This window comes from Cricetulus griseus, assembly GCF_003668045.3.
Source record: "Cricetulus griseus strain 17A/GY chromosome 1 unlocalized genomic scaffold, alternate assembly CriGri-PICRH-1.0 chr1_1, whole genome shotgun sequence".
Lineage (NCBI taxonomy): Eukaryota > Metazoa > Chordata > Mammalia > Rodentia > Cricetidae > Cricetulus > Cricetulus griseus.
The window spans coordinates 204,014,952-204,034,544 of NW_023276807.1; the positions used below are offsets into that span (position 1 = coordinate 204,014,952).

Genomic DNA, 19,593 nt, shown 5'->3' on the forward strand with positions numbered 1-19,593 from the left:
AATGACCTGAACTTCTAATCCTCTTGCTTCTCTCTCTCTAGTGCTTGGAACACAGGCATATGCAACAATGGTACCCAGTATATTTGAGCTCTGCATTTTTCCCAAAAAAGAGGTGGGGAGGGGTTGGCATACACTGCAGGAGATTTATTCTTATTTACATTATTCTCTATTGCTCTGACAAATGCTGTTCATTTAACTTGAATTTTCTGATTACTTTTTGCTATTAAATGCAGTTGTCTTTTTATATTAAACAACCTGTCCCACATCTTATAAGCAATTCGTCAATATAAATTACCTATAATGATCTGTGAGAAAATCTTTAGCTCTCTGCTACTCTCTCAGTGGCTTCTTGTCATGGTTGAGTTATATTAAACTTGGTTTCAGTCTCTCTGAAAACCCTGACTGATAGAAATATACCCAGTGGCTGGACATGATAGTATCAAGTGCTGTATAAGAATACCACCACCCAGACTATCATGCAGCAAGATCTCATAATAAATCTTGAGCCTGACCTCAAGCTTAATGACTTTGAAGGCAGCCATAGTTGGCCAGTCAGCCAAAGGCATCCACTTTATTAATAACATAGTGTGGCTCCTATCTGTTTATGCATCACTGGGCATCCTGGCAACAAAGCTCATCTTCCATGCTGCCCTTAAATATTTTTGGCTTTCGGTTTCTGCAATACTTTCTGAGTAGAGATAAATTTGTTTCTTCCACTAGAGGAGAACTAAGATGCTCATCACTCAGAGATGAAATGTCTTTATGAAAAAATAACTTATTAAATATGTCTGACTTCAGAGGCTTGTATATTTTCTTGGAAGAAACGGAGAAAGAAGTCATTTTAAAATGCACACAAATTCACTGTAATTATAGGACAAATCCCAGCACCCCAGATGTTCATGTGATCAGCACCTTTGTGAAAGTAAAGCCTGACTATGGGAAGGTACAGGGGCCAGGGGACTTCCAGTGGGGACTTACATAAGTTGGTTCCCCAAGCCTGTATTAGTCCCTTCCCTCTCTCTACACACACCCCTGCCTGTTGTCCTGACTCAGGGCCCAGCAATAGATAAATACTGACTTTGAAATTGCTCAGACAAACTCACTTATCTCCCTTGACCATGGAGTATAATTCTTTATTAAAGGAATCAGCTTTCAGATTTATGTAGCAGCTACCTCCTGAGAAGTTTCTAGAGAGTGGCTAAAACCACAGATTTAGATATGCTCTTGTATGTATGCTTTTGAATCCTCTTCTTACACATAGCATTCATGACACTGGGTAGGCTACTGAGTCTTTCCCTCTACTCCCCAGTGTGTCTGCTTCCAAAGTTGGGTAAGGAAAATGTGAAGATAGTAGCTATTCATCATTAAACATTTGCAACACCCCTGTGTGCTGGCTCTTACTTCTCTCACCATCTCTACAACACTGGGGGGTGTATTCTGGTCCCACAGATCTTGTCCTGTCCAAGATGGTGGCTGTCACACCTGCTGCAAATCACCACTATTGTCACTGAAAAACAAACAAACAACCCTCTTATTCCTGGATCTTCCGCATGCTGGGGACCACCCCACCCCACCCCCACCCCGCCCACCCCTGGCTTCTGCAGTATTGCTAGGATGTGACTGATATTCTCATGTGCTTTCTTTAGGCATGAAAGCCTTCTCCTTTATGTTGTAAGGCTAGAGCTACCCGAGACAAACTAATGGAGAGGATGCCTGGTCCCATCACTCATGCTCCTGAGAGTGTTATAGCACATATCACTTTTTCTTGCATTATTTAAAGATATTGATCAGCACAACTCCAGTTTATTGAATGAAAGGACCCAGATCAAGAAGCACCTTCAGAATCAGGGTGCTTTAAGCAGAATGAATTTTGAAAGACATAAATAAAGACTAAAAGCCTCTATGTCCCAAGTAATCTGAGACAGCTCTCTGACTTGTATTGGATTTTGTTTTGGCTTTGTTAGGAGATACTGCAGTGTGAGTTTTTCTGTGTCACCTGGGGTCACATGGGATCTATTCTGTTGTAGGGACCAGAAGATCAGCAGCTCTAATCCACGGCAGGGGATTAGTCTCTGGGGTGGAATGTCAGCTGCTGAAGACAATTCTAACCTTGGCTGTGATTTGTTAGTGGTGTTTGGAAAGGAATTTAACACAACTCATAATGCACTGCTTTCCAAATTTCAGCACGCTAGACATCTAGTAGGCTATTTACACAATTAAAGAGGCTTAAGCAACCTTAGAATGCTGGTTACTGACATAAACAAGCGGTGTCATGCTATCAGATCACACTCTCCAATACCGAGCCAGCACAGACAGGGTGCAGCTTTCTCAATGCAGCACACGTTTGTTAACGATGTCTTTGCTGCTGGTGTTTTGATCAGATCCGGTCATCCCTGCGCCTGAGCAAGCGGTCTGTTGTTTGGAATTCTATTCAGAATAATGCTGGGGAGTGGCAAGATGCTTCAGTTGATAATGCGATTGTGGTACAAACACGAGGACCTGGGTTTGGACCCCAGTGCCCCAGAAGAGTTGAGTGTGGCAGGGCACATCTACAAGCCTAGCACTGGGTGAGGTCGAGACAGGCAGATCTCTGCAGCTCACTGGCTACCAGTCAGGTTGAATTGATGATGTCCAGATTTGATGAGAAACGCTGCCAAAAAAGAATACAGAGTAACTGATAAAGGCATGGGAAATAAACCTCTGGCCTGCACATTTGTACATGTGTGCCTGCGTGCTCACTCGCACGTTTGCATACACACACACACACACACACACACACACACACACACACACACACAGAATAAAACTTCCACAATCACGTAAAGTGTCTTTGTGTGGAATTTCTGTGTCCTGGTAAGTGTACCTTTACAAAACTGACATGTCCTCTATAACAATTGTAGCATCTTTTTAGATTCTTATCATCACTCAGGAGTCCCACGTACTCGTCATCATCACCCATATTTGGTACAGTCGGTCTTTTCAATTTTTAACCACTCTAACAGAATAACTGTTCAGTCGCTCACAGACTAACAACATAAAGCTGGTGTGAAAGCAGCATTCATTTGGCAATTTGAATTTTGACCTTTTTCTGAGCTAACAAGTACAGTATGATCATCTTGTGCTGCAGAGAGGAGACAGAAGAACCACTGTGCCCAGTTGGCCATGCGATCCCCAGTGTAAACAGCCCAGGTATGGCAGTGCCACTGTGTACATTGTTCAGTAGGTTAGATGTACTAAATGCATTGCCCACTTAGGATATGGCCAGTTACAGTGGATTTATAGGATGTAATGCAATGGCAGTTAAAGAGCAGCATGCATGCTTTTCGTAAGCTCCTGGGTGGTGTTGATGCATATCCAAATCTAAGAGCCCAAGACTGCAAAATCACTCATTTCTCCGAACCTAAGAACAGTTCAAGTTTTGAGTTCTTCCCCAGCTCTAGGCCTGCCTCTGTGCTCACTTCTGACTTCCATACCATCTCTGGTATCTGGGCAGCCAAGCTCTTCACCTCCCTGTCACTACTGCCCACTGTCTCTTCAAGACCAGCCCAGGAAGACAGGCCAACTCCATACCCATACACCCTGAAATCGAGTTTCAGTAAGTGGATGGTGGGGAAGAAAATATAGGTTCACATTCCAGAGAGAGGGACCAACAGGAGCAAAGATCCAGAGACACAAAACCGTGCTGCACACTTGGGGCATAAAGATAGTTAAAGTGACCTGACGGATGTGGGACTGAAGAGAACGTGAGAAAAGAGAGCTGGGAACCCAGACTATGCCGGGACTTCGGGCATTTCCCCGGAGACAGCTGAGCTGTGGAACACGGAGTACTGGCTTCTGTGTAAGAGACGCTGCTCTCGTGTCTGTGAGGAAAAGAGTTCAAGTGGAGGAAAAAGAGGAAGGACAATTAGAACCAACACTGTCCTCTAGGTGGGTCCTCGTGGTGACGCCTCATAATTATTTTTGAATGAAAGATTGATCACCACCACCACCACCAAAAAGCCCAAACAGGTATAATATTGCACACCTACCTGCAACCCAGCACTCCAAAAGGGAAGGGGAAGGATCCGAAATTCAAGATTGTCTTCAGCTACATAATGAATGTGAGGTCAGTCTGGGATACATGAGAATATTGCAAAGCAAAAGCAAGAACGAGGGAAAAAACAAAACCCAAAGAAGAGTGAATCTTTTTTTTTTCTTTCCTTTCTGTCTTTTCCCCTTCCCTGTTGCCCCATCAACACTGGACTGTTCTCAGGTCTGAAAAACTACTTTGTCAGTCTCTGGACTGTGTTGTCATTGGTCTAGGTTGTGACCACCTGTTTGTCTTTCAGTCCTGTGCTCATGTCGGCTCTTTGGGTCTTTACAATAAGAATGACGATGGGGGATGTCCTGCTGTATGCTGTGAATATATGTTTCTCTTATTGGTTGATGAATAAAGCTGTTTTGGCCAATGGACAGGCAGGATTTAGCCAGGTGGGAAATGCAAACAAGGATGGAGAAAGGTAGGAGGTGGCATCACGAAGACACTATGTATCTCCCGGGGAGATAGGATTCCCTGGCATTCTCAGGTAAGCCAAAACCATGTGGAGATACATAGATTAATAGAAATGGGTTAATAATCAAGAGAGAGAGCTAGCTAATAAGGAGCCTGAGCCATCTGCTTAACAGTTTATAATGAATATTAGCTTCTGTGTGTTTATTTAGGACTGAAGGGTGGCAAGACCCTTCAGTCCACAGAATGATGTAAGCTTGCCCTTTGGAAACAGGAAACAGCATTCCTGTCCTCAGGGGCCCTGGGGTCTTTTCTGTCTTCTTCCACATGTAGGCTTCAGGTCTGCAAACTTTCTTCAAAGGGACAACTAGCAAATGAGCTTGCTCTATGAGCCACTTGGTTCTGGACTGCTCTGCAAGTAACTTCAAAGATGCCATAGAGGATGGTCACTAGGCAGGCCTGGCTGGGCTTTCAGGAGATTGTACTTAAAATACCAAAATGTGAATTGCATGTGATTCTTATGGGCCATGAGTCTCATTCTTCACTTGGTTTGTTTCAGTAATTTACACATGTAAAAACTGTTACCAGTTCTGGATCAATATAAAACCAGGTAAAGACAGAGTTTGGTTTATGTACCCTGACCTTAGCTCTCTCCTTCAAACATCCCCACTACCACATCCATTGCAGCAGGCCTTTATTTGGACATCCAGCTCCCAAATAATGACATGGAGACTTATTATTAAGTATGAAAGCTTGGCCTTAGCTTAGGCTTGTTCCCAACTAGTTCTTAATACTTAATCTGTTCATATTAATCTATGTTCCACCACCTGGCTCACCTCTGCTCAGTACTGTGCATTCCATTTCCTCTGTGTCTGGCTTGAGAACCCCTGCACCTCAGATTCTTCCCAGAGTTCTTAATCTCTCCCTGGAAGTCCCACCTATCCTCTCCTGCATAGCTATTGGCCATTCAGCTCTGCATTAAACCAATTAGAAGGTGCCGTGGCAGAGACACGCTTTCACAGTGTACAAAAAGATTATTCCACAACAATCCCTGTTCTGTTTTCTATTTCCAGCACTGGATCTTTGTTGTGAGAATATTCCCCCTACAGTATAAACATGACCCATTCCATTAGTCTTTGCTAAATATATCCATCCAGGGGTCCCCAAGCTGTACCACAGGGTAAATCCCAGCATTCCTGACCTGGCTGCCTCTGTTCCTCTCTACCTCTGGCTTCCTGTATTGCTTCCTCCCCTGTTCCATATTTCAAGTGTCCTAACTTTGTTGTTCAGCTGTCACCTCTGTTCTATCTGGTCACCTACTACTTTACTTGAAGTCTCAGCCTATATCTTCTGCCAGGTCATCTCTCTTGACCTTTCACCCTAGGCAGAATAAGGCTTGCCTCTTTTGGGTCCCCAGCACTCCATGACCCATTTAAATACCTTGTTATTTTCCAAGCACTCAGCTTAGTGTTGGGCTCAAATCAGATGCTGTGTAGATGGTTTAATGAATTTTGAAATATCAAGACTCATTCTATTAATATATGAACATACATTAATATATGTAACAGTCTATATGCATTCCTTTATTATTTTCTGTTCCTAGTTTTGTATGCCATTGCTCCTATTATTTTTTAAGTTTTATCCATAGATATAGGGTCTATATATTTAATATAGGCCTCCCCTCCCTTCCAAACCCAGATAAGCGTTCTGCAGCTCCTGGGTTCTCCAGGGTGCCTCTGGCAGACTTCCATTGGAACAAATGTAACCACCTTGCCTAGAGGGGTCACAATGTCACCAGGGCCCTGCTGGTGTTGATTCTTCTGTTGATGGATGAGGAGACCACAGCCTCTGGAGGATGGGTCAGCTTGCCCATGGACACTTGGCTGCTTATAGAAAATCAAGATAGGAGCTGGCTCCCAGTCCTCAGTGTTACAGACATTCTAACTTTGGAGGCTGTCTGCAAGTGAAAGGGTTTTGCCATGAGTGTGGTCTTGCACAGTGATGAGCTCATAGGTGGGGGGTAGGTGGGAACTGGGGCATGTCTGCAAGGCGAGAGGAGTGGTGAGCTTTTGTGCTTCAGGGTCTCTGAATGGGATTCCTTGCTGGCTGAGGTTCAAAGCCTTTTCTTGCTCCTTCAGCATATCAATCATTTCCTTAAAACAGTGACACTCATTATAGCTTACAAACAAATGGTGAAGAACTAGGCGACTCCAATTATTTCACTCAGCATGTGAGATCATTTTAGGAGAGTTCACAGGACTGAGTGACAGTATGGAAACGACGCAGGCCCCTAGAATGAACTCTTTTCAGGGGAGAAGAGAGCTTGTATTTATTGTGGCCAGGAAAGATATGCCAACTATGTAAATGAGAAAAGCATTACAAGGTAGGAGTGTGGAGCCCAGGCTCCCCCTTGAACATTGGTTCTGATTTCTTAGCTCTTGTCAGTTCAGCTATGGAACAGCTACCTAATTACCGATCAAATAGTCACCTTGAGTCTTTAAACGATCTCTTAGAGTCCTGCCATGGGTCCTGCCTTGGTACCATCTTCACCATGCTGTCTATCTGGGCAGTTGCAGTTTTTGCAATACCATGGGCCTACTTATGAAAAAGTGCCTTCAGTAGTCAGGCATGTGGCTCAGTGGCATGGCACCTTACTTGGCTTGTGATGTGCCCTCAGTACTATCCCTAAGTTTTGTGGGGAAAAAAGCAATCAAAGCAATCTTAGCCACAGAATGAATATTATGGTGACAGTTTGACTGTGTGCACACACATGTTTTTAAAAGCTTAGAAGTCAAAGGCATACATTGAAAAGGTAACTTTGTTTTGCCATCAGTTGCCATTTTACTTTAACAGCATAGGCAGCCTTTTGTTAGATAGGAGCTTGTAGGGGATGGAGCATTGCCTGGGAAGCGCACTAATTGGAAAACACATTGAAGACAGAGCCAGAGAGACGCTGCAGATGGCTGTCATCCCTCCTCCCTTCACTACCAGCCTGAGAAGGCTGCCAGGGCCTAGTGTGTGAGAACAGGAGGCTGCCGAAGGACAGGCAGCTTTCTCTCCAGCCCACCCTGACTTGGAGCAAGATTGCCCACTGCTGCCTCTCTGGAGGTGTTGCTGGGATGTACAATGTTGCCTGGAGAACACTTATTCTGCTTGTCCTCAGGAATCTTTCATGTTCGTTTCTGAGAAAACACAAATTAACACTTTCCCCTTGATTGGTGGAATCTCAGGAAATAAATGTTCAGTCATGGGAAAATGGATACAACTTCTGAATGACAACAGAGACAAGATGAGTTTTCTAAAGGCAGTCGCACACTGGAGTCTAGCGCCTCCACTGAATAACTATAATTCCCCTTAAACATTGCTGGGTTATTTGCCTTTCCCATCGCTGTTGACTGACACCTGAAATCAGCAACTTAAGGAAGAAAGGAAGGGTTTTGTTTTTCTGCTCACGTTTCAAGTGTGTAATCATCACAGTAGTGATGTCACAATACCACCAGTGTCAGGCTGGTCACATTGCATCCACTGATAACAATGGATGTCCTCCGTGCTGAGCTAGCTTTCTCCCTTCTATTTGGTCTAGGACTACAGTTTAGAGAATAGGTACCACCCATATTTAAAGTGAGTCCCACCTCAATTAACCTAATCTAGATAATCCCTCAGATATACCTAAGGGTTTCTTTCCACAGTAGTTCCAAACTATAGATTGTTGATGATACTAACCATTTCAGTTACCCAGAAAGGCCCTGGCAACTGGGGACAGTAAGGATGGTAGAGGCAGAGAGACATTTTTCTCTTTCAACCTAAATTGCTCTTTGGAGGTTTACAGGGTGAGGGGTTCTCTTTTAGCTCTAGTTGTCTATTGATTGTTTTAAATATTAAATGGTTTTGTAAGGCAGCACATCTAGACATGGGTTATGTATAGTGTGGTTTGTACAGGGGGTGGTCCTATAGTGATGGGGAATTTACCACAGTTCAGGCTCCTGTACCTTCATGAAGCCCAGTCCTGTGCTGGGTCTTGTAAGTGGGCCTGGTGAGAGTTCATGCGTGCTGGCTCTCCTATGTGTTTGCAGGGGACCTCTTTGAGGGTCAGTGTTAGTGGAGGGAAATGGGGGTCGGTCTCTCTCTCTGATTTTTTGAGATAGAGGCTCGCTATGTATCTCTGGCTCTCCTGAAACTCATTATGTAGACCAGGCTGGCCTCAAGTTCATAGATTGGCCTGCCTCTACCTCCTGAGTGCTGGGATTAAAGGTGTGTGTCATGTCTTGTTCTCTTGATGACTGATGAGCCAAGCCTGGAGGGATGGAGATCGTGGAGGCCTAGCGGAAGCAGTGGGCAGAGCTGTGATAATTACAGTTACGTGATTGGTCAAACAGAAGAATCATGGGGATCACAGTGTCGTGCAATTTTATTTCTTTCTGCCTGTTTCTTTTATTATTAATTTTGAAATCCTTTTCATTTTCTCTCTCAGAAACAAAACTGCACATGCAAAAGAGAGGTCCTAAGAACTCTAAACCAAGAAAAGACATTCCTGGTAGATACCATACTAAACCACAACTTGACTTTGGGCTTGACAAAAGCAAGAAATGGCCTTTTAAAAAATTCTGAGTAGGGGCTTGGGAAACAGAAAACGTAAAATTCTGGCCTCAGAGAGTGTGTGATTAATTCTGGGCGGATGCAGTGGCTATAGCCACGTAGTAATTTTAGGCTTTCTAATTGGCACTTTAAAAATAGCAGTCGGCCTCTGCTTTGCTGGTCTTTGTTCTGCCCTGGGCTGTGCCTGTGTTTAAGAAGCTTGCAAGGTTCCTCCATAAGTCCTAATGTAGGTCTCCTAGGGTACCAGACTTGGCCCTGAAGCACCAGGGAGTGATAAATCTTTGTGCTCTTAGGACCCCCCCCAGCACCCCCACTCATAAACCATCCTCTTCCTTCCCTAACAACCAGATGCTTTGGGGATGAATTCTATCATGGCACTCCCTTCAGGCCATGTCATGCCAGCTGAATGGCATCACTTGCCTGCCAGGTAATAAATAGTTTAGGCTAGCACCAGGCAAAGGAAAACCAAGCATTTACCAAATCCTGACCCAGATCTGAGTGAGCCCCATTCCTAGGCAAAGGTAAAAGTTGGCCTCTTTGTCACTGTTTCAGGTGGCAGCAAGATAATGAATCATCGGAGATGCCAGAGCAGAAGCAGCTGCATTTATTTGTCCCTTCAGAGGCTCTGAGAGTCCCATCCCATCAGGTATAAAGTTATTTTTGGCCATAATGCTCTAATTTCAGTCTCTGAGTGTTCCTTCTTGGGGATGCCTGTGGTTCTACTGAGAACATCAGAGTGGTTAGCTACATAGAGCTGTCCTTAGAGATTCAAGAATTGGTGTTTCATGAAGCCTCTCTGATGATGATTGAGCTATCTGTTGTCAATGGTTTAGAAAATAACCTCTGGCTTCATTTGGCACATGATAGTCAACAAGAAGAATCATTTTGTATCAGGGAAGACCCATCTATTTCTGGGCTCTTAAAACATTTTATATGGTATAGGAATTACATTCACTAGAATTGACTTTAACCAGTATGCATAGGGCTTTCCTTGATATTACTGTTAATGGTGTTTTCTGATGTTTTTTTTTAAATCACATTGTTTATGCTTTAAATGTATTTTATCTCTCCTTATTGTAATTCCACCTCTAATCTTACCCTTCTCTCTGGTAAACAATGGCCTTTGGGATGGACCTTTTTTTTTTAATGTATGAAAATGTTACATATACTGTCCTTCCAGTAGGTTTTAAAGGTTTATATGGGATTTACAAAAAAAAAATTGGGGTGACAGGCAGTGCTGAGGTGCTGCTGGGTAAGACTCAGTTGGCTCCCACATATTCGGTTTTGAACATTATTTACATGGAATCTTGTCCTTCCTAACCAGTAAGCCTGCAGACACAGACTATATTAAGTCCTGGCCTAGCAACTAATGAAAGTGGCCTTTCTCTACCCTGTCAGCCGTGAATGCCCCCTGAAAGGCAATGGAGGCAGTGCCAGTGAGAACCCTCTCCTGTGAAAGGACAATGAGAGGACTTCCTGTTCTGCCCCGCACCTCCATGCAGGGTCTTCCACCCGCTGATCCTGGGCATCTTAAATCCTCTTAGCATGCAATATTTTACAAAACAGAAAAATAGTTGGTTTTGTCTAGTATTTTACAGCAGAAGGTAGAGTCCACTGATGGGATTTTGTCTTCCCTTCCAGGCTCTCAGGAACATGTTAGATATATTAACAGAGGAAAAATGCCCGTCTCTTCCAACAAGGAGAAAATTAGCCACAGAAAAATGGGCCAGGGCAGTCTCTTTTCCTGCAGTGATAATGAGAAGGGGCTTCAGTTCTAGGGAGGATGAAGGGGCAGCCTTGGCTTTCCTGTGGCAGGGCTAGACTGTGAGCATTTTGGTTTGCCCATCGTTAGTGGGACCTGACGAACACTCTTAAGAAATGAAGGGAGAATGAGCTGAAAGAGCCAGCTGAGAACACACTCCAATGACATTCAGTAGGATAGGGCTGTGTGTGTGTGTGTGGCAGAAAGGATTTAGAATAGTTATCAAGCCATATTTGGTGATTGTGATCTGTGTTCCTTTTATGATATACTCAGGGTAAGGTCTTGGACACCAAGGTCCTGCACCCACAAGAATGAAAAGTGTGCAGTGCACACATTTCTCAACCCATGTATCTGAGCTTGTTCCTGAGTTCCCTATTGTCATTGCACAGCCTGGGCTACACTCTTATGGCTCTGCTCACCCATTTCTCCTGCATTATATGAACACACATATATAATCTTTAATATTCTGAATATATACATATTTAAATATGTGCAAGTATTGTATAGATAATGTATATTAATTACCAGAGGAAGAGATCAGCAGATAGGGGAGAAGGCGATAGAGCATGAGTTGATATATACTAATAAAAATTCAGAATAAGAAAGTCCTACATAAACTGCATGTTTGTGAGCAAAGAAAGGAGGGACAAGTTACAGATTCCTCTCCTCAACCACTGGGCCTCTCTGCTTCCCAATTTTCCCTCTGGTTATTATCACCCAATTACTTATTAATACATGAAAACCAGCATGGGAGAAGGTTGAGACAACCCAGGGTTTCACCTCTGTTATCTTTTTTTAGCAGAAACTGTTGAGGAAATAAGACTGAAAGGATGACAAATGTGCATGTCACTATTGATGGGGTCCACAGTGCCCCCAACCACTACAATTCTCAGGGACCTAGCCTGTGTTCAGAGTGGAACATCCAAAGAGTGGATAATGGGACTATTTCCTGTGGCTTTTATAAAAAAACTACTCCAAACATGAAAATTTAAAGACACACACACACACACACACACACACACACACACACACACACACACACACACACACATCTTATTATTATTAGTCTGGTGTTAGATGTCTAAAACGTGTCCCCTCTCTAAAATCAAAGTGTTCCCATGGCTAAGTTCCTTCTGGGGGCTCTCCAGAGAGAATCACTTTTCTTGACTCTCCCAGATTCTGGAAGCTACTGAACCCTTTGGCTTGCAGTCCCCTCCTTCATTTTCAAAGCCAGCAATGGTAACTGAATCTTTCTCATGTAAGGTTTTTCTGATGTAGACTTTTCTTCTGCCACTATCTTCTACTTAGAAGAAGCATTGTGGTTAAAGTTCTGTATATAAATCTGGACAACCTCATTTCCAGGACAGCTGACCAGACATCTCAATTCCATTTGCAACTTTAATCCCCCCTTTCCAGGTTCTGGGAGGTAGCTCTTGGGCATTGTGACAGAGAATCTTGACTATCAACTTGACACATTTGTTAGGAGGGAAACTCAACTGAAGAATTTCTTCATCAGAGTGACCGGTTGGTGTGTCTGTGGGGGCATTTTCTTGATTGCAAATTGCAAAAAAAAAAAAAAAAAAATAGAGACAACCCCACTGAGGGCAGTGCCAACCCTGGGCACATAAGCCTGGGCTGGATAGGAAAATTGGTGGAATGTGAGTCTTAGAGCAAGCTGGGAAGCAGCATTCCTTTGTGGGTTCTATTTCACGTTCCTGCATTTAATTCTTGTTTGAAGTCCCTTGACGATTGACTGTAACCTATAAGCCAAACATGCCCACCCCAGTTGCTTTTAGCTATGGCATTTACCACAGCAACAGGAAACAAGCTAAACAGCCATCTTTAGACGCCATTGTTCTGACAATCCTACGGGCTGCACTCCTTGAGGTCCTTTGCATAGGACCCATCAAGAAGTTGTACAAGGAATCAGTTCAGAATTTAGTGGTAAGAAAGATTGAATTAATCACTTCCCCTGGAATTTGGTGGCTTTACATTTCAGTTCCCATATCTCAGACGTAGGAGCAAAGTGCATACATTAAAAATCATGATTTGAGCCGGGTGTTGGTGGCGCACGCCTTTAATCCCAGCACTCGGGAGGCAGAGGCAGGAGGATCTCTGTGAGTTCGAGGCCAGCCTAGTCAACAAAAGCTAGTTTCAGGTCAGCCTCCAAAGCCACAGAGAAACCCTGTCTCGAAAAACCAAAATATAAAAAATAAAATAATAATCATGATTTGAAGTAAAAACTCACTTCAGTTCATGACTCGGAAGCAAGGAAGGAGGCAGTGTAGTCTACTCAAGGACTTTCTTAAAGCCACCAATAAATCATTCACTGTTCAGCATCTGGTGCTAAGATCTTTTCCCTTGGGTCTGTCTGAACAATGCCAACCCCAGTTCATCTCTCTGCTTACACCGAAGACTATGAAACAGACAAGGTCCCTGTACAAGGGATGGCCTGTAAATCTCCACCTCCCAGCCTAAATGTGCACCAAGTGGCATGTGTGTGTCTCCAGCTAGACTTTGCTGCCATGGAAGAAAATGAATCAAAGGCAAGGATTGATCTTTGAAAGACCCAGAGAAATGTATTGCTCAATTTAAAACCACTTGCAGTTTATCCAAACAAAAGAAATGGAATAGCCAGCTCCAGGGCAGAAAGGAAGAGGAGTCTGTGCACCCCAGCAGACCCTCCCTACAATCCTGCTCTGAGGCTCTCATAGGCTCCTAACAATGCAAAACTTAACCAGACTTTCTGAGGGTCCAGGTTGGCTTTCTGAGCCTTCACTGGCTGGGGAGTGTCCATGACCACTGGAGATGGTCGAGGTTAGCAAAGGAACAGGAGAAATACAGAGTGTGGGGAAAACACAAAGCTTAAGACTTTGTCTCATATTTGACAGCTGAACTCCACAACTTTTCCAAAACAACCACTTTCCTTCATCATCTGATGCTCTTTTGTTCTTTGAAAGTACATAGTGGTCCAGTTTGGGAGACACATGAGCAAGTGCACTGATGGGCTTCCCCATGTACAGTCCAGGCTCTGGGAGACAGAGGCACTTGGCAAGGATTGCAAGCTTTCAGTCCACTGATGCTTATGACTTTGAGAAACAAGGACCTGATGACAGTGGCTTGAGCACATGATAAATTTCTCCTGCATCCTTGAAGTTTGGAGGTGAATACAGATTGGTCTTAGTTCAAATAGCTCAAAGATGTTAGAGCAGAGGTCTCTGATTTGTGTGGGCTTTCCCTCATTGTCTCCAGTTGGTTGGTACAGCTCCAGCCATTACAGCCTGAACCTCAGGAAGCAGAAAAGTGAGAAAGGGGATAGATGCACTGGAGGTCTTAGCCAATGATGTGTTCTGGTTATGTCACATATTAGGCACTTTTGATCTTCAACAACACAGGAGGAGGAGAAGAGGAAGGCGAGGACTGGGTGGAAAAGATGGCTCTTTAGGAATGCACAGCTGACATTCAGTACCAGAAGCCTGTCCTGAGTTTCCTGGAGCTGAACTTATGTGGGTTTCATCAAACTTTTCTGTCTGCTTGTATTACTTACTCCTCTTTGCTTTCTCATGGAGCTCTTTGTTTAAAAGCTGTTTGAAAGTCTGGGGAGACAGCCCAGAGGGTAAAACACTTGCTGTGCAAGTGTGAGACCTGGAGCTCCAATCCCCAGTACCCACAACAAATCTAGGCAGCTTTGTGATCTGTGTGCTACTCCCAGGAGGCAGCCAGGGATCTTCCGGATAAGCTGGTTGTTGGCCTAGCCAGATCGTGGAGCTCTGGGCTCAGTTTGGAGATGGTGCCTATATAAACAAAATGGAGAATAATTGAGAGAGATAACAACATGCATGTGCACTGGAGCACTCACACACACCACAGACACACATACCAATACACACACACACACACACACACACACACACACACCACACACCACATACACATACACATACACACACATACCACTCACATACACACACACACACACACACCACTCACACACACACACACACACCACATACACATACACACACACACCACATACACATACACACACATACCACTCACATACACACACACACACACATACATACACCACACACCACACACACACATACCTCATACACATAAACACACATACCACACACATACATACACCACACACACACACCACATACACTACATACCACACACCCACACACCACATACACCACACACACACATACACACATACACACACCACATAACACACACACACACACACACACACCACATACATCATATCACACACACAAACACACACACACACACACTACACACACACCACATACACTACATACCACACACACACAATATATATCACACACACACACCACATATACCACACACACACACACACCACATACACCACACACCACACACACACCACATACACCACACACACATACACACCACACACACACACACACCACATACACCACACACACACAAATACACACCACATACACCATACCACACACACACACACACACACATACACACATACCACACACCACACCACACACACACACACACACACACCACATACATACACCACATACCACACACACACAATATACACCACACACACACACACACACATATGCCACACCACACACATACACCACTCCACACACACACACAAGGAAAACCAAAGAAGTGGATGTCACCTGAGGAATGACTCTTGAGGTTGCTCCCTGGCCTCCATAAACAACTGTACATATAGAAGTAACAAACACACTGAGACTTGCATCAAGTGGCACCATTCCTGAAGGTGGCTCCTTAGGCCTCTGCTTCATGAGCTGTGTTGTTCTGAGGTCCTTTGAAAATCACTCTGTCTTCCTCTGTTCAGAGTGGCCTGTTCTGTGTGCATAGGCTAGCCTAAAGAGCAAAAATCCAACAGTCCTAACTATGACAACCATTGTGAACTGGAGCCTGAGCTTCCTGGCTTCTTGAGGGCCCTGACTGAACCTGAGGCCATTTTCTGTTGCCAGTCAGAGGGATCTTTACCTGTCAATCTGTGACCTGCTTGTTGGAAGCCCTGTCTTCTGCCAATGAGAAAGAAGGCATTTGGCTAGTCAGTCTCTCTTGATCGCCACATGGTGAGCTTTAGCTCACAATGGCTGCTTGGTCTGGAGTGATTCTGGACATTTGAAAGTGACATTGCTATTTCCAACAAGCTAAGACTACTTCCAGCCAAAGGTAAAAATTTACATTTCAATGATCAGCAAGTTTTCTTGTGCTTAAGAGACTGGCCTGGGTGCTCAGCCCTATGCACAGGTTTTGTTAATGAATTTGGCAGGAGGAGAGTTGCATTCCTAGGTTAAGTCTGAGAACAAAAAGGACCTGTTTTCTTGTGTAATGAATTGCTGAGAAATTATTCAAAATGTGACTTAGAAAGCCTCCAGCCAGTGAGCTCAATTCCCTGGGCCATGAATTAGATAAAAGGCTTTTTTTATGAGCCCACAGGGGGAGACCTCTGAGGATTTATGTGGGTGAGGAGAGAATGTCTGTGCTGTGCCACCACCTCCTCCCCAGGGCCCATGCACAATGCAGAAGCCCGGGGACATTACATGCCAATGCCACAGCCAAGTGGAGCTACAGCGGGAATGGACTGGGCAGTGAACATTATTGTAGTGTGCTCTGCAACTCTGTAGCTCAGAGTTGCAGAGCACACTGGAGCCCAACAGGGCACTGAACCTGCCCTGCACTGGGAGCTAGAGTGGCTCAGAGGACAGGAAAGGCCTCCTCCCAACCCATCACCATCCTGAAGACATGCCCCATCCCCTTTCTCCAACACTAATTCAAGCGAAAAGCCCTGAGCCTCCTGTGCCACTAGGACTCAGGGATCCATATGGAGCAATGTTTGAAAATACTTTCACAACAAGATCAGAATCCCTTGCACCAACAGAACTCTAAGAATGAGACAGCCAATAAGGTAGCAGACATGACAGTCCTTTAACCAAGCTGTCCTAAGGATAAGTCCATTCACAGGCACATGGAACTTTTCAAGACAGTGGCCTTCTCCCTCCTCCTAAGTGTTCTCTGCTACAAGAGACACAGCCTGTTTTATTATGAACAATCTGAATGTCTTAACTTTGATTACCTACGAGGCTACATGCCCGCTAAAAGCCACGGATGTCTCAGATTGACTGTGCCTTGTGCTAACTGCCTACCTGGCTGTGTGTGTCCTTGGACTGCCCCTTGGAGTCCTGACCTGGCAAACTCCAACTACTTGGGCAGGAGGACAACCTGGGTGTGACATCTGTCAATGCAATGATGGCCAAGACAGTCTGGCAACACCAACCTTGTTTGGTTCCCCAAATGTTCCCCCAAAAGACTGTCTAGCAGTCTCGTGTGACTAGTGGCCATGAAAAACACACAGGGTTTTCTCTATAAAACTAAGCTATCTGGTATGGGTACAGGAAGGAAATAGGCAAATAACAAGCAAGTAAGAAAAATACAACTGGCAAAAGAGTGTTCTATACTATTGCATCAGACAACTCCAGTATAACACCTGAAAAAGATCAAACTCCTCTTCCTACCTAGTACCCATGTGGAAGTGTCACTGTGAAGAGGACAAACATCTCCATCATTTAAATTCTAACATCTATCTTGCCAAAACACAAGAAAACATAGACTTAAGAATGCAAGTTGCTTCCTAAGAGCTTTGAGGGGAGACCAATACCAACAGGGGATGAATCCTGAATGTGTGGCCCAGAAACTGAGAGGTTCAGTGGTTAGAATCCTGCAGTAAACAGATTAACATTTGAATTAGCAGCTGTGGTGGCTAACCTTGCCACTTTAGTTTTATGTCTGGTCACCTGGTGGCATATAAGTATGTCCTTTGGTTCAATACATCGGTGTGAAGTGCAGTGCCCAGCATTGCAGAAGGGGCTTCCTTAGAGAAAGGAATCAGAGAAACTTACAAACCATTTCAGGAATCCCTTCCTTCCTTCCTTCCTTCCTTCCTTCCTTCCTTCCTTCCTTCCTTCCTTTCTTTCTTCCTTCCTTCTTTCCCTCTTTTCTTCCTTCCTTCCCTCTTTTCTTCCTTCCTTCCCTCTTTTCTTTCTTCCTTCTCTCCTTTCTTTCTTTCTTTCTTTCTTTCTTTCTTTCTTTCTTTCTTTCTTTCTTTCTTTCTTTCTTCCTGTTTGCTTCATTTTAAAATTCAACAAACTGCCTAACCTGAAGCATAAACAAATATACCACAACCATCACCACCACCCACATGTTCCCCAGAGTCCATTTCATCCACTCTGCTTGGCTGCCAGCCTTCAGTCTTTCTCTTGTGTGATGTAGATTCCTTTTCCTTGCAGAAGAGAAATACATAGCTTGTTGCCCTTTTGGGTCACAAAGATGTAGGAGAGGAGGGTGACAAAGCCATTGCCATTGGCATCCTTCACATGGACCACATCAAATGATACCAGGTGGTGCTCCAGGTTGGTGATGACCTGGACACACCCCAGATTGGTGCCTCTGGTCACCTCTGGTTGTCTGTGTTGAACTTGAAGACTTCAATGATATTGTCAGTGTCCAGTAAGTCAAGCACGGTACCGTTGACCTTGATGAGTGGGTTAGGGTAGTGGACAGTGTGCTTGTCATGTATCATGACGTTTAGAATGCCCTTGGTACCCACAAAGACCATCCTCATCCTGCACAGTTTGTTCTTGGCCTCCTTGGATGTGATGTGGTGCATGATGAAGTGGCCTTTTGTGTCACAGACCAAGCACAAGTTCTTGCTGCTCTTGTTGATGGTGATGGCATTCGTGAAGCCCGCTGGGTAGGCCACATCCGTTGTGACCTTGCCATCGACCTTGATGACACATTGCTTGGAGATCTTCATCTTGTCTTCCATCACTGCACACCTGAGTCTGTTCCTGAGGAAGACATCAAGTGGCAGGCACTGCAGACGGCATCCAGTGGTGTGCTTCTTAGGACCTCTCACCAGCCATGGTGGAGCAGCAAGCATGAGTGCACAGTGGAGTGTGTCATTTTCCTTCTTCCTTTTCATTCCACGGTTCTCCTTCTCTCACACCTGATGTCTTTTACTAGAAAACTCATCCACATGTTTCTCTACCATTGCTATCTCAGACAACAATGGGTTAGCAGCTCTACAAATTTCCTTAGAATCTGGGATTCATCTGGCATCTAGGTGCCCTAGCACAAAGCCATAACCAACTGCCTAGTCTTTATTTAATGTACAGTTGTGGCCCCATTTCTTTATTTGTACTGCCCCCTCCCCTGCCCAATTACCCTTGGATATGAAGTTTTTCTTTAAACACTAAGCCATTTTTTTTTTGAGGTCTGGAGAGTTCTCTTGGCTTTCACCAGTACCTGTTCTTCAGGAGTGAGAACTCTTGCCATTGCTGCAGAGTGGAGCCTTATCCAACAACGAGAAACAGATACAGCCACTTTTTACGTACATACTGTCTGCTGCCTTGCTGCCTACTGTCACTATTTCCTGTGCCAGGAATACTTGGCCACTGGTTGTTGTTGGGTCAAAGCTGAATGTGGTGTTCACTATGGGGTGACTGACCACCTGTCCCTTCTTGGCCTGCCTATGTTCAGGCCATACCCTGGTCTCTTCTTTTTTCATGGCTCACACGGACACCTTGCCTAAATGAAAGATGAAAGCCAGGAGACACTAACCCTTGTGCTGGACAACCTCCACCAACTTTTAATGCTGTACTATTCCTTTCCCATGGAGATAGCCTCA

The 19,593-nt window shown here is 44.4% G+C and overlaps 1 pseudogene; it reads right to left on the minus strand.

Annotated features, from left to right (window-relative positions):
* Nucleotides 1-18,124: 18,124 nt before the first annotated feature.
* On the minus strand, nucleotides 18,125-18,888 carry LOC100768543 (annotated as a pseudogene).
* Between the last annotated feature and the right edge of the window lie 705 nt (nucleotides 18,889-19,593).